The 14,119-nt window shown below is 53.5% G+C and overlaps 1 protein-coding gene across 3 annotated transcripts in view; it reads left to right on the forward strand.

Annotated features, from left to right (window-relative positions):
- The first annotated feature begins 212 nt into the window (after positions 1-212).
- The window catches only part of Blk (BLK proto-oncogene, Src family tyrosine kinase), a 31,324-nt gene continuing 17,417 nt past the window's right edge, over positions 213-14,119 (forward strand). For 2 of the 3 annotated variants that reach the window (XM_042699886.1, XM_042699889.1), the window contains exons 1-2: positions 213-688; positions 6,255-6,334. The gene's annotated coding sequence lies outside the window, so the exon portion shown is untranslated. The remainder of the gene's footprint in view (positions 689-6,254; positions 6,335-14,119) is intronic. The other variant, XM_042699888.1, reaches the window with a different exon arrangement.

Below are 14,119 nucleotides of genomic sequence, written 5' to 3' on the forward strand. Positions count from 1 at the left end.
TCCAGTGCCGGAAAACACACCGTGGATGTGCATTTATTGAGCACCAGTTCTGGCCCTGCCGGTCACCGCATTCTGCCAGCGAAGTCTCCCCGTGTCTTGTGACTAGCTATTCTTAGTATCACTGAAAAGCAAAGCAAAACCAGTGAGTTGACAGAGCGCTGCCTGGCTCCCCCAGGTGGCACGGATAGAGCCCGCATTCCCCATGGGCGAGGCTGAGCGGAATCACCTTCCAGCATCAGGTGCGGGTTTGCTCACCCTGCCCGACCCAGAGAGGAAGAGCACCAGCCATGCCGTTAAACCAAAGCCCCACGAGAAAACACGGTGGCGGCAGAGGGGCGTGGTGACTAACGTGTCCCGAGACTGGAAAGGCCAGCGCCCACCGTCCTTCCTGCTCAGCTTCCCTGGGGGCGGAGGGGCCACGGGACGCGGTGAACCCCCGAAGTCTTGGAGGTGCCGGGTGCATGTTGAGCTGCTCCTGGGGGAAGTGCTCGCTGAGGGGGTACACACCTGCCTGTTACCAGCAGGAAGCCACAAGCTACACAAACTGATAGAGATGAGAGGAGCCTGGGGACCGGCCTTTCCTTCGGACCTGCACCCAGAGCTTGCCGGTTACCGCTAGAAGGCCGCTCCACCACACAGGCCCCGGGAGCTCGTGAGACACCATGAAAAGCCACTGACACCCTGGGAGGTAGGCTCTCTCCTTCCCGAGTCTGCACTACGCCGTGGGCCTCTCTCCTTCCCAGCTCTGCACTGTGCCAGCAGAGTGCTTGAGGCATGCACATTAGACGAGCAGGCAGGAACTTTGCCCTGGGTGCTGTAGATGGAGAAAGGCATTACCATGGTCTGTACCATGACTACCAATGGATTACCTCACAATTTGTGCTTCCCCCCTCCCTCCCTTCCTTCGTTCCTTCCTTCCTTTTCCTTATTTTTGCTGGTATTGGGCTTACACTCATGGCCTGGGTGCTATTCCTTAGCTTTTTCACTTAAGGCTAGCACTGTACTACTTAGCTAGCCACAGCTCCACTTTCAGCTTTTTGGTGGTTGGAGATGAGTCTCATGACTGCCCGGGCTGGCTTTGAACCTCAGTCCCCAGATCTCAGCCTCCTGGGTAGCTAGAATGACAAGAGTCGAGCCACCAGAGCCTGCCTTCCTTTGCTCTACTCTATGGCAGAGAGATTTTGGACTGGTAACAGTGTGTCTGTCCCTCAGGGAGGACCCTGCGTCTGTGGGCTCCAAGCTGCAGAGGACCCAGATTCTCTGTGTGTGGCAGGGCCAGGGAGAGGGCATAGACCAGCCACGGAGCTGGAGGCAACTTAACTGATCTCTGGAGAGGAGGGCAGCTAGATCTGCTGTGCCGGGCTGAGCAAGGGTGGCAGTATGTGTAGGAATGTCTGGTTCAAGGTCACTGATTGGCTCTTGCTTTGTTTTATTTTGTTTTGAATCAAACTTGTGGCACTTTGGGGGCATTGCAAGGGTTGGTGGCGGCAGATAGAGTTAATGAGCTTCTTGGCTGAAGGATTAACTTTTCCAGGAAAGGACAACTGTGGAAGGGAAGGTTGGTTGGTCATGTGTTTTGAGCAGAGCTTAGAAGATTCTAGGGTTTTGACAATTGTTCTGTTCGCTGTAATTGGCTGTTGATTTCATCCTCATGGACCCATACTACCAAACTGCAGGTTGTTACCCCTGTGTGTCTGTGGTTCTAGAGAGTTCCCTCCAGACAGGCAATCTTCATCCACCTGACCTTGTATGAGAACTGGATCCTGAATGTTGGTAGGAGACCCTACCAAGCCCAGCTTCACCCGCTCACCAAGGTCAGGCATATGGCTATGGTGTAGTCCTAATCATGAGGAAATGGCCAAGAAACCCAATGTATTTGACCTTCGTCACTATCAAAATTGTAGAAAACAAGGAAAAATTGGCGCCAACCAGAGGACACTAAGAGCTATGACAACTAAATGCAGAACTCATCCTAGATCAAATCCTAGTGCATCAACCACAGAGGATGTAAAGTAGAAAAACAGCCTGAAGTCTCTATTAATATCAAGTCAGCCTGAAGTTCAATTAATTTCATTCCACTAATATGAATTCCTTAGTTGCAGCAAAGTGTTATCATTCAAGGGAAGCTGGGTGAAGGCTATACAAACCTCCCAGGTGACACCTTCACAACTTTTTACAATGCTGAGCCCTCAGGGGACAAGGCCTCCGCACGTGGTCCCCTCCCTCTCTCCGAGGCTTATGACCAGGGGAGCATTTGCCTTTATCATCATCCAGCCCCATCCTATTCTGGGGCAGCGCTGTGAATCCCTTTCTCCGTGGTATTTATCACCCACTCATTTTCTGGTTGGCACATAATTTTGAGTGCTCATTTGGCATTGGGTGATAAGGCTGAGCACTCTGTCCTCCGGACTTACTCCCTGACTCAGCTCCCAAACCCAACTCTTCTCCAGGAGGGAGAAAGATGCCATTCTGTCTCTGTGAGGTGCACAGCCCCCTACCCAGCAGAGTCAGCTGTCCTGGGGTCCCTACGCCCACAGAACCAGCGGCCGGTCACACAGCTGTGACCTGTGCTGCAAACATTCCCCCCAGAGTGTGCTACGCTATGCAGATGGAGCTCTGGAACTGCTTGACGGGGCCTGACTTTGGCCTGGTAGCTGCTGCTGGAGAAGAATGGAAGGCCGCCCTTGGTCTAGCAGCCTCCTGGGAACGAGCAGCCAGACAAAGCGGCAGGCCCCGCCCCTGCCAGCTTGGCGGGCAGGTGCACCTGCTCTGAAGGGATGCTTTGGTTAGATGAAGAGATGTTGGGATGCTGGCAAAGAAGGAAGTTACAAAGCTTCAGGAAGACAGAGCTTAGATCAAAATCACCACAATGAGATGAAAACCTTAAACCACCGACACTCAGGGTAGAGGTCAGAGAGGTGGTTACCTTTCCCACCACATCTGCTTCCCTGAAGCCAGCATGGACTTGAGATCTGCCCCGGGCCGTGGATTCTGGATTGTACCCCAGCCTGCTCCGTGGGTCCTCTGCCCGCACGGACGCAGCTTCTCTGTCCTTCTGCACAGGCCCAGCGTGGGTGTCTCCTCTCTGCTCATGGCACCCAGGCTGTCGCTGAGTCCTCCAGCACCTCTGCACCTGCTGGGACCCTGTCCTGAATGCCGACTAGCCTCTCAAGCCCTGAGCTCTTCAAGATCAGGATAGACTGTCAGGCCCTCTGCACGTTAGCACCTAGCACCCAGCACCACGCCTGGCTGGTACAGGATACCCTGTAAAACCAGTTTTGTTTTGTTTTTTAAATAGTAAAGCAGCAAGTTTATTGAAATTGGAGAATATAGACTTTCCTCCAGAGAGGAGTCTCAGAGCTGAGAGTCCATTGAGGTCCCCCAGCAAAGTGGACTTTATGCTTTAGTAAGTCTCCTCTCACCCTGGGACATGATTGGTCAGTGACCTGGGCCCCTCATCCGTCTCTGCCACGAGGCACCAGCATGGAAGTAAGTCTGATGGGTGCTAGCCAATAGCTCATGAGTACAAAAGTGGATCTGATTGGCCATGCTCGATTCTGCAAGAGGTATTAACTCATTAATTCTGAGGAGGAGCCCGAGGCATGATGGGAAGAAGAAGTGTTTGAGCAGGAGCCGGAAACACCATGGAAACAACCTGTATTGTGATGGGCCCTGTTGCTCCTTCCAACCCAAAGCTGACCACCGCCGGGGAGCTGTCCCCAGGGTTCTGCAGTGCCCAAGCCATCGAGAGCCTCCGGATCCCACAGCACCGTGGACCTGTCCTCAGCTCCTGCTTGCTTCCTCCAGATCAGGGCTGGATCGGATGAGGGGCGGCCATCCGGAGCCCAGCTGGGGAGGCTGCTGGCCCTGCCTTTACTGAGGAGGCCACACCGCAGTGCCTGGCCAGGCCTCGGGGGCCTCCTGCGGGAGCTGTCCCTCTCCACTGGTCAGCCCGACTGCAGTCTCCTGTCAGTGCCTGCAGGGGAAGCTGGGACCTCACGCTCCCGGGGGACGCCGTGGAGACCCCTGGGATCAAGCTGGGCCGGGCTGGCACCTGACAGCGAGGGCCTCTGAAGTTTCTCACCACCAACATGGCACCGTGTACCGGACCCTGGATGCCATTCCACCCGTAGCTGGCAGGAGCAGGGAAAACGAGAGGGCCTAGTGCATTTAGATATGGCACTTCCTCACTCGGGTTGCCCAGGTCTCCGCCGAGGACGGAAGCTGCGTGGGGTCTGCTGAGAACTGAGGGAGGGGCGCTGGAGACGTGCACCCAGCCCTCTCTGTGCTCCCTTATGCCAGCTGGGGGCTTGCGGACATGGGGGTTCGGAGCTCCACATGTGGTGAGAAGCTACAGAAGGAGCTGGGTGGCCATCTGGGGAGCAGGCTAGCTAATGCTCCAACTTTACATCCCCAAGAATAGATTGAAAACAGATATAAGCCTTGTGCCCTAAGAGCTGCATCTCCATTTGCCTGTAGGTTTTCATCGCTGGAAGCAGGAGGGCTTGATTCTGTGTGTGCATTTATGTGTGTGTGTGTGTGTGTGCGCGCGCACACGCACGTGTGCATGCCACCAACATTGGGGCTTGACCCCAATGCCTCATGTTTTTGTTTAGTTTTTTTTTCCACTCAAAGTTGGTGCTTTACCACTTGAGCCAGATCTCCACTTGCAACTTTTTGCTGATTAATTGGAGATGAGCGTCTTAAGGATTTGTTTGTCCAGGCTGGCCACAGACACCCAGCAGTGGGTCTTGGTTCTGACTGTTTCCTTTCTCCTCTTCTTTTTTTTTTGTTGGTCGTGGGGCTTGAACTCTGGGCGTGAGCACTGTCCCTGCGCTCTTCAGCTCAAGGTGAGCACTCTACTGCTTGAGCCACAGCACCACTTCTGGTTTTCTAGTGGTTTATTGGAGATAAGAGCCTCACGGACTTTCCTGCCTGGGCTGGCCTTGAACCGTGGTCCTCAGATCTCAGCCTCCTGAGTAGCTAGGATGACAGGCATGAGCCACTGGCACCCGGCTTCTCTTCTTTAATTTAATAGAAGCATCTTTCCAAGAATCCATATCCATTTTCAAGGCTGCATAATATTTTTTTGTGTTCAAGAGCAGTTATAGTTTGCTTATATGTATTTTTTTAAAACCACAGTAGAGAACTGAGATGAAAAACAAAATAACACGCAGCTTGCAAAAGCTGTTCTGAACTACATCATGCAAGTGGAAGCTGCTCTTTCATAATCATTCCAAGAAATGGCAATTAAATGGGGAGATGAAATGCTACATGGGGGGCAGGGGGTGGGGGGAGCAGTTGTGAGTCGGGGCGCTGCTGGCCGAGTGCTTAATTCTCTCTCGTCTGGCTCCCTGACGACCAGATTTCTGGCCAGGCTTGCTGATGTGGTCTTTGGCCAGAGAACAGACTTTTCTGTCTGTGAAATAAAATGACTCAGAAGGAAACAACCCTGAGAGCTTCAGCCTCATTTGTTCGTAACCAGAAGTCTGTGAATCCTTTTGGGGGCTTTGCCGGGAAGGGGCCCTGAAATTAGGTGCCACATTTGGCATGTATGTTTCTAACGTTTTTTAATGTTTATCTATGTTAAATGTTCATAGTATTAAAATATATGAGCAAATCTCCCGTACTGGGCTTTAAAAATAAAATGGAGCCAGTTGAAAAGCATTGGCATGTGCTGTGCTGAGCTGCCGCCTCTGTAGACTCTCCGGTTCCCCCAAACTCCCTGAGGACTGTGGCCACTTTAAAAAATTAATGATTAAAATATTGCTTAAAATATTATTTTAAATAATAATACTTCAAACCAACAATTATTTTAAAAATAATCTGTGTGTGTGTGTATATGCTCTCTTTCTCTCTCTCCCCCTCCCTTCTTTCCTCCCTCCATTTTCCCTCCCCTTCCCTCCCTCCCTCCCTCTCTTTTCCCCCTCTTCCTCTGTCCCCCTCCCCTGTTGCTGGGTTGTCTGGGATAGAAGTCACAGAAATGTGGAGATCTGTGCTGAGCGCTGAGGCCTAGCCATTGCGGGGGCACACGCTCTGGGGTGAGAGATAAGGAAAGGGAGGCTCAGGAGCTCTGGACATGGGATTAGCATATGGGGAGCCCTAGGCTTGAACCCGAGTCCCTGTCACCATTATGACCTGCCTCCCCCCATACCCCACCTTTTGGTACTGGTTTAACTCAGGGCCTTGCACTAGCGAGGCTGGCATTCCGCCATTTGACTTAACAGCGCGGACCATGTTGCCTTCTTTTTCAGGTAGCGTTTTGAGCTTTGTGCCTGGGCCGGCCTTAGACATGATCTTCCTACCTCTGTGTCCCGACTAGCTGCGACTGCAGGTACGAGCCACCACGTTCAGCTTGGCTTTTAAGCATCATGTTTTCCTTGCCGGGGGTCAGTCCTTCCTTGCCTCTCTGGCTGCACTGACAGGCCCGGCCGCCATCCCCGGCCATCTGTGGTTTGTAACTAAAGGAAACGTTCTGCCATTTTCAGACTAGATCAGCACCCACGAGCTTTGCATTTCTCACCAGGAAGTCAGACTGACATAGAAATATTTGTGGTTGGTTAATTATCTTTTCCTGCTACCAGCATGAACCATAGGAGGCAAGCTGTAGCTGTCAAACTGAAATGTTAGTTAAAGCTGAGGGAGCAGGAAAAAACAAAAACAAAAACAAAAAATCCCAAAACTTTTTAAAATTCCAGAGACCAAACTCAGAAGTTCAACATCAGGGTGAAGCCATCAGTTCCACCTCCCCTGCCCTCCCTGCCCCTCCCTGCCCCTCCCTGCCCTCCCTGCCCTCCCTGCCCTCCCTGCCCCTGCCTGCCCTCCCTGCCCCTCCCTGCCCTCCCTGCCCCTCCCTGCCCTTCCCTGCCCCTGCCTGCCCTCCCTGCCCTCCCTGCCCTTCCCTGCCCCTGCCTGCCCTCCCTGCCCCTCCCTGCCCTCCCTGCCCTCCCTGCCCTTCCCTGCCCCTGCCTGCCCTCCCTGCCCCTCCCTGCCCTCCCTGCCCTCCCTGCCCCTCCCTGCCCTCCCTGCCCCTCCCTGCCCCTCCCTGCCCTCCCTGCCCCTCCCTGCCCCTCCTTGCCCCTCCCTGCCCTCCCTGCCCTCCCTGCCCCTCCCTGCCCTCCTTGCCCTCCCTGCCCCTCCTTGCCCTCCCTGCCCCTCCTTGCCCTCCCTGCCCTCCCTGCCCCTCCCTGCCCCTCCCTGCCCTCCCTGCCCTCCCTGCCCCTCCCTGCCCCTCCTTGCCCTCCCTGCCCTCCCTGCCCTCCCTGCCCCTCCCTGCCCTCCCTGCCCCTCCCTGCCCCTCCTTGCCCCTCCCTGCCCTCCCTGCCCTCCCTGCCCCTCCCTGCCCTCCCTGCCCTCCCTGCCCTCCCTGCCCCTCCCTGCCCTCCCTGCCCCTCCCTGCCCCTCCTTGCCCCTCCCTGCCCTCCCTGCCCCTCCCTGCCCTCCCTGCCCTCCCTGCCCCTCCCTGCCCTCCCTGCCCTCCCTGCCCTCCCTGCCCCTCCCTGCCCCTCCCTGCCCTCCCTGCCCCTCCCTGCCCCTGCCTGCCCCTCCCTGCCCTCCCTGCCCCTCCCTGCCCTCCCTGCCCTCCCTGCCCTCCCTGCCCCTCCCTGCCCCTCCCTGCCCTCCCTGCCCCTCCCTGCCCTTCCCTGCCCCTGCCTGCCCTCCCTGCCCTCCCTGCCCTCCCTGTCCCTCCCTGCCCTCCCTGCCCTCCCTGCCCCTCCCTGCCCTCCCTGCCCTCCCTGCCCCTCCCTGCCCCTCCCTGCCCTCCCTGCCCCTCCCTGCCCTCCCTGCCCTCCCTGCCCTCCCTGCCCTGCCTGCCCCTCCCTGCCCTCCCTGCCCTCCCTGCCCCTCCCTGCCCTCCCTGCCCCTTTTCCCTGCCCTTCCCTGCCCCTCCCTGCCCTCCCTGCCCCTCCCTGCCCTCCCTGCCCTGCCTGCCCCTCCCTGCCCTCCCTGCCCCTCCCTGCCCTCCCTGCCCTCCCTGCCCTTCCCTGCCCCTGCCTGCCCTCCCCACTGGGGCTTTGCTCTTCTAGCAGCAGCGACTCTGATCAACACCTCACCCCTGGGCACCTTCCTGTGTGCTCCATCTCCGTCTCCTCAGCTGCCTTACACTCTGGGGTGCATGTGGAAAGAAAGATGGGAGAGGAGGTCAAGTCTACTTCTCCCGGCTCACCCCAGGACTGTCTGCTCAGCCCCGCCCCCTCTTATTCCTGACTATCGATAGTCTTCACAGATAGGGAGTGGCCCTCTGAGTGAGGGCAAGCCATCCTAGTCAGGAGACCACCTCTGATACAGCGCCACACAGGTCAGTGGCCTTCAGCCCCAGCAATGGACTGAAGGCCCCAATCCGTGTCTAGAACGACACTGGCTTTGGTTATGATCGACCCTTTGCCACCACTGCCCAGCATGAGTGACGGTTTGTTCTTTGTGCCAGTGGAGTGTTGGGGGAGATGAGTAAGTAGCATGTTGTTGTAGTTTGGTTTTCGTTGATTGCTTCATTCGTTCAATCTGAGACAAGAACAGTATCACCTGAGTCCTCTGTTGCGCATGATAAAGGTAAATAGCCCGCAGGGAGCCCAGCTGGAGGAGTCTTGCTCCGAAAGTGGACACAGCTCTCCACGTGTGGTCTGTACAAGGTGGGGGCCACTGCGGAGAGGTGACTGGCCTGGACTCAGGGTCCTGGGGACAGAGCCACAGTCCATCTAGAGCGAACACTAGTTCCTCTGGAGGAACCAAGGAAATCAGGTGAAGGCTTTGCCCGGCTCTTTTCCAGAACTTTTCCTTCTTCATCTGGCCCCGTGGCTATGGCGCTCCACTTGTAAAATTCCCCGTCTCCCACCGCAGATGGCCCCTCCGGCAGCACGGTGGTGCCCGAGTGGGCCGAGGGTGGTCTTGGGGATGGATGCTTCTGATGGATAACTCTTGCCTTCGGCAGAGGTTTTTATATGTAATGTTGTAGCTTATGGATTACATTAATACAACTTAATTTCATCTTTTTGAGCAACCAGGACACAGATTTCTACCCCTGTTTGTTGGTAAACCAACAGAGGATCGGAGATTTCAATTTTCTTTTTGCGGGCTGGGAAGGTGGCTCAGTGGTAGAGTGCTTGCCTTGTGTGCATGAGGCCCTGGGTTTGATTCCTCAGCATCACATAAGCAGAAAAAGCTGGAAGTGGTGCTGTGGCCTTGAGCTGAAGAGCTGAGGGTCAGCGCCCAGGCCCAGAGTTCAGGCCCCACGACCAGACCTAAAAAAAAAAAAAGCCAATTTTCTTTTGCCCCAAATCATACAGGCCATTGAAATAGTAAATAATACTGTTCACGATCAGTCCCGTGCCATGCTATAAGGTAACCTTTCCATGCCCATCCAAAGTAGGTTCTACATTTCAAATCACTTCATATGAAATCATTCAGGAACTTGCTCTCCTAAACATCCCCTGTGGCCTCTTTCCCTTTGTTTTACCTTATGATGTCAAATTATCCACTCTTGAAGTCTTTGGGGTTTGACTTTTAGGAAGTAATTATGTATTCAAGAAAGGCAGGGGCAAGATTCTCTGGAAAATTCCTTTGTCCTTGATGAAATGTTTCCATTGCTGGTGTGTCATCCTCCAGAGCTGCCCTCCGCTCCCTCTGCCTGGGTGGCCTCAAGTTCAGCCTTCGGTGACAAGGCTGCTGACCACTCAGTACCATGGGCTCTGGAATGTGGAGAGAGAGAGAGAGAGAGAGAGAGAGAGAGTGTGTGTGTGTGTTGATACTAGAGCTTAGAGCTTGAACTCAGGGTCTGGGCACTGCCCCTTATGTTTTCCACTCAAGGCTGGCATTCTACTTGAGCCACATCTCCACCTTTGGCTTTTTACTGGTTAATTGGATATAAGAGTCTCACAGACTTTTCTGCCCCCACTGGCTTTGAAGCGTGAAGGCCAGGCGTCCTCAGCCTCCTGAGTGGCTAGGATGACAGGCGCGAGTCACGGCACCTGGCTTGTGATCAGGGTTTTGAGGACCTGCACATGGGACTTGGAGTCTACTCTGAATGAGGAACTCTGCGGCCGTATGGCTCCTCTCTCACAGGGAATCACGGGTGCCTTTTTTGCCTTTTGGGGTGGGAGGGCAGAGGAAGGAACGGGGACAGTGGTGGCTGGAGGTAACTTCAGCTGCTGAAGATCAGACGCCTCTCTAGTGAAGCCAGGGCTCCTGGCTTCTGGATGCAACAAAGCCGCCGCCTGGGAGGCCCAGCCTGTCTGTCCAGCCACGGTCCTGTGGTCAGCCTTCTCCTCCCACCAGGCAGAGGTGACCCTGTTTCCCATGGCCCTGACCAGTGGAGCCCAGGTCAGGGTTCTCTCCCAGCAGAGACATTTCCCAGTGGCCACAGAGCCCAGCCTGTGCCCAAGCAGGGGAGGAAGCTGGAATTGCCCTGTTCCAGGGCAGGGGCTGGGTTTGGGGGTTGCCCCCCACTGCCAGATCATGCAAGGGACATGTGTGCACATAGGGGTGCGGGAACTCAGATCCCTCTGCAGAAGAGGAAACTGAGGGCCGCAGGAGCCAGCCTTGCTGCGCCCGCACGAGGCACTCACGCGTTGAGCCTCTGCTTGGGCCCCGAGAGCCCACGCTGCCCCGATATGCTCACGTGTCCACCAGAGCTTACTCCACACATGGGGCCTTCCAGAAAACTCCCCTTCCAGGGATCTGCAGGGGACCGGGCTGTGGTTCCGAGCAGACCCTCACCCTCGGCGGGGCGGGAAGCCACCTCCCCCTGCACACGGGCCCCTCCCACCTGAGCGCCGCGGCATCCCATCTCCACCCATGCCCCCTTCCTGCTGACACCCCCCACACCAGCCGGCCACCTCACCTCCTGCACACAGTCCCTGCCTCAGCCTGCACCCCATCTTCTCACCCAGCGGAGGCAGCCAGCGAGCTTCAGAGGAGGTAAGTGGTCCCCCGCTGAACACCAGGCCGGGGGCCCCAGACTATGGAATGGAGTCTGTGGTCTCTACCAAGGCTGGCGATGCCGCCTCCTCCTCCCCCTCCTCCTCCCCCTCCCCCCCCTCCTCCCCCTCCCCCTCCTCCTCCCCCTCCTCCTCCCCCTCCCTCCCCCTCCTCCCCCTCCCCCTCCTTCTCTCCCTCCTTCTCCCCTTCCTCCTCCCCCTCCCCCTCCTCCTCCCCCTCCTCCCCCTCCCCCTCCTTCTCCCCCTCCTCCTCCCCCTCCTCATCCCCCTCCTCCTCCTCCCCCTCCTCCTCCTCCCCCTCCTTCTCCTCCTCCTCCCCCTCCTCCCACTTCCCTGTGCTCAGGTGGCAATACCACCACTCCTAACCCTGCAGCCTCCTCAGGCCTTGCCTCTTACACTCTCCCTCCTCTACTCTTCTAGACCTTTCCATGCTGTCTCCTTGCCCATCAGATCTGTATACATCTAGACTGTAGTGCAAGGAATCATAGAAAACAGCTTACACACACACACACACACACACACACACACACACACACACACACGGTAGCAGGGAAAGGGAAATGTTTTTAAATGGTGTAAACTAGTTATTATTTTCAGCTCAGCTTTAGTGCTGGACTTGAAGGGACATGGGTGCTTGTAAATTGTACGTTAGGTTTTATATCGAGTGTCTCCTTCCAAGACTCCATTTTAAACCTGTATCACATTGATTTCAGTTTTATAACAAGTTTAAAAAGGCGGATGTCTCCCCTCCAAAAAGACTAATACACAGAATACTAACAGAGACAGCCTCTGAGTATGGAAATTATGACACACTTTTCCTATATAATCTTCCATATTGATGTTTTCCTATGATGCCATACATTATTTTCAGATAAAGCTTTGCGTCCTCACTTAATAAATCATTAGGCTGGGTACAGTGGCGCATACATGGAATTCCAGCACTCAGGGGAATCAGGCTGGAGGGTTGTGAGTTCAAGGACAGCCTGGACTGTTAAGAGACACTATTAAGAAAAGAAAGGAGAGGGAGAAGAAAGGAAAGGAGAGGGAATGGGAGGGAGAGGAAAGAAAAAAGAAATCATCGCACCCAAAACTGCAAATAGATTTAGCTTACTGATACATAAACAAAAAAATAATACTTCTAAAACAAGCAATTTGGGTCAAACACAATATATAATGTTCTGGAAGGGTAGAATTCAGTTCACAATGAAACACATCAATGTTAAGAAAACATACTCATGAAATTTTATCCTAATCAGAAAGACAAAATGGAAAAGTGCGGTTGAATGGCTAGCTAAGTGTTTAAAAGTCCACAGAATTTAGTGACATTTCTATAAAGGTTTCTTGGGACTCCGAAAAAGAGAAACATCTAGCTATTTAATGCCAGCTCACAACCAAATTCCAAAGACCGAGGTACCTGCTACCTGCTATTCTGTTTAATGTTGTTGTGGAGCTTACTCTCTCATTATATTCTCATTATATTTCTTCTAATATAACAAGGAAAGGAAGAAAAAATTATGAAACATGACATCTGTTTTCCACATGATAAATAAATGGCAAAGCACAAGAACTAATAAGAGAACACCAGTATCCAAAAGCAATAGCTTTCTTTTTTTTTTTTTTTTACAATAATTACAGTAACTTGGCTAGTTCTCCAAAATAATATATGAATACAAATGTTATTTTGATTTGTCAAAAATACTTCTAAAATGCAAAGTGCTAGTGGCTCATGCCTATGATCCTAGCTACTCAGGGGGCTGAAATCTGAGGATTACGGTTCAAAGCCAGCCTATACAGGAAAGTCTGTGAGACTCTTATCTCCAATTAAGCACCAGAAAAGTCAGGAATGGAGCTGTGGCTCAAGTGCCTTGAGCACAAAAGCTCAGGAAAGTACCTAAGCCCTGAGTTCAAGCCCCAAGTTTAGCACCAAAAAAGAAAGAAAAGAAAAGAAAGAAAGTCTTGAAAAAGAAGGAATTAAACGTCACCACTATCAGGAGTAAGTGCTGTGTTCTGTGCAGGAGCAGACAAGGCCCAGAGTCAGCCTTGGGGACTTCAAATCATGGAAATGGAGGGTACCTTCCAAACTTTTGTTATATAATATTTGATTTGTTAGTTCCACAACTACCGATCTTTCTTCTAAAGATACTCTCATGGAGTTTTCCTCACCATTAAGCTTTTGGCCTTTGAGGTGTCGATCTCTGACTGGGATTAGGAAGCCGTGGCAGCATGTGGTACAGTTTTGTGTTATGGGAAAACAGTCGACTCAGTATCGTTTCCAGATGACCTTCAGTGTCTCCTGGCCTCCCCCACACCTCCACCTGTGGGGGTCTCTGGGGTCCCCCTCTTGTCCCTGGTAGCATGCATGCACCCTTTGCCAACGCTACTGTATGACTTTTAGAGAGCGAGCGGATGTCTGTAAGATGGAGGTGTCTCTTGTTCTCTGTGGTATCTTCGCTGTTCTGGATCCATTTCTCATCCACAGAAACTTAGAATTAGCCTGCGTGAGATTCCTCAGAGCCGGGAGCTGGTGGCTCATGTCTGTGATCCCAGCTCCTCAGGAGGCCAAGAAGGTCTGAGGATTCCAGTTTGAAGTCAGCCTGGACAGAAAAGTCTGAGACATTTTGCCGGGCCTCTATAGCACCCAGCAAAAATTCTAATAAATATGAATATGAACATCTCTGTTGCAAATGAGAGATGCAGGCTGAGCATCAGAGTGTTCCATCCTCGCCTGCCTGCGCCCCTTCCAGCTCAGCCCCTCCCCGCATCAATCCTCCTTTGTTCCTGTGGTCTGCCCGTCTAGTATTTCACTCCTTGGACTTCTCTGCTGTGTGTGGGGTGGCATTCGGCTTCTTCCGCACGCACAGCACTTCTGAAGCTCACCGTGTCGCTGGAGGTACCAGTAATCTATCACAACCACAATTGCTCCAACCCACTCACCACCTCACACACACTTCTGTGGTTCCCAGTTGGGAACGACTCTTAGGAAAACTTACTGAGAGCAAGGCTGACTGAGGTCATGCATTTTCATTTCTCTTTGGTAAATAGAAAGTCTACTTACCAATTTCCTTTGCGTTCCTGGGTTGTACAGCTGCTCATATATGTAAAGAGTCATTTAAAGGGCACCTAAATGGCTCCTGAGTTATCTTAGTTTTGCATTTTATATTTGGTCCCATGGTTCATTTCAAACT

This window comes from Dipodomys spectabilis, unplaced genomic scaffold (genome assembly GCF_019054845.1).
Source record: "Dipodomys spectabilis isolate Male_0828 unplaced genomic scaffold, ASM1905484v1 ptg000263l, whole genome shotgun sequence".
In the NCBI taxonomy this organism is placed as follows: domain Eukaryota; kingdom Metazoa; phylum Chordata; class Mammalia; order Rodentia; family Heteromyidae; genus Dipodomys; species Dipodomys spectabilis.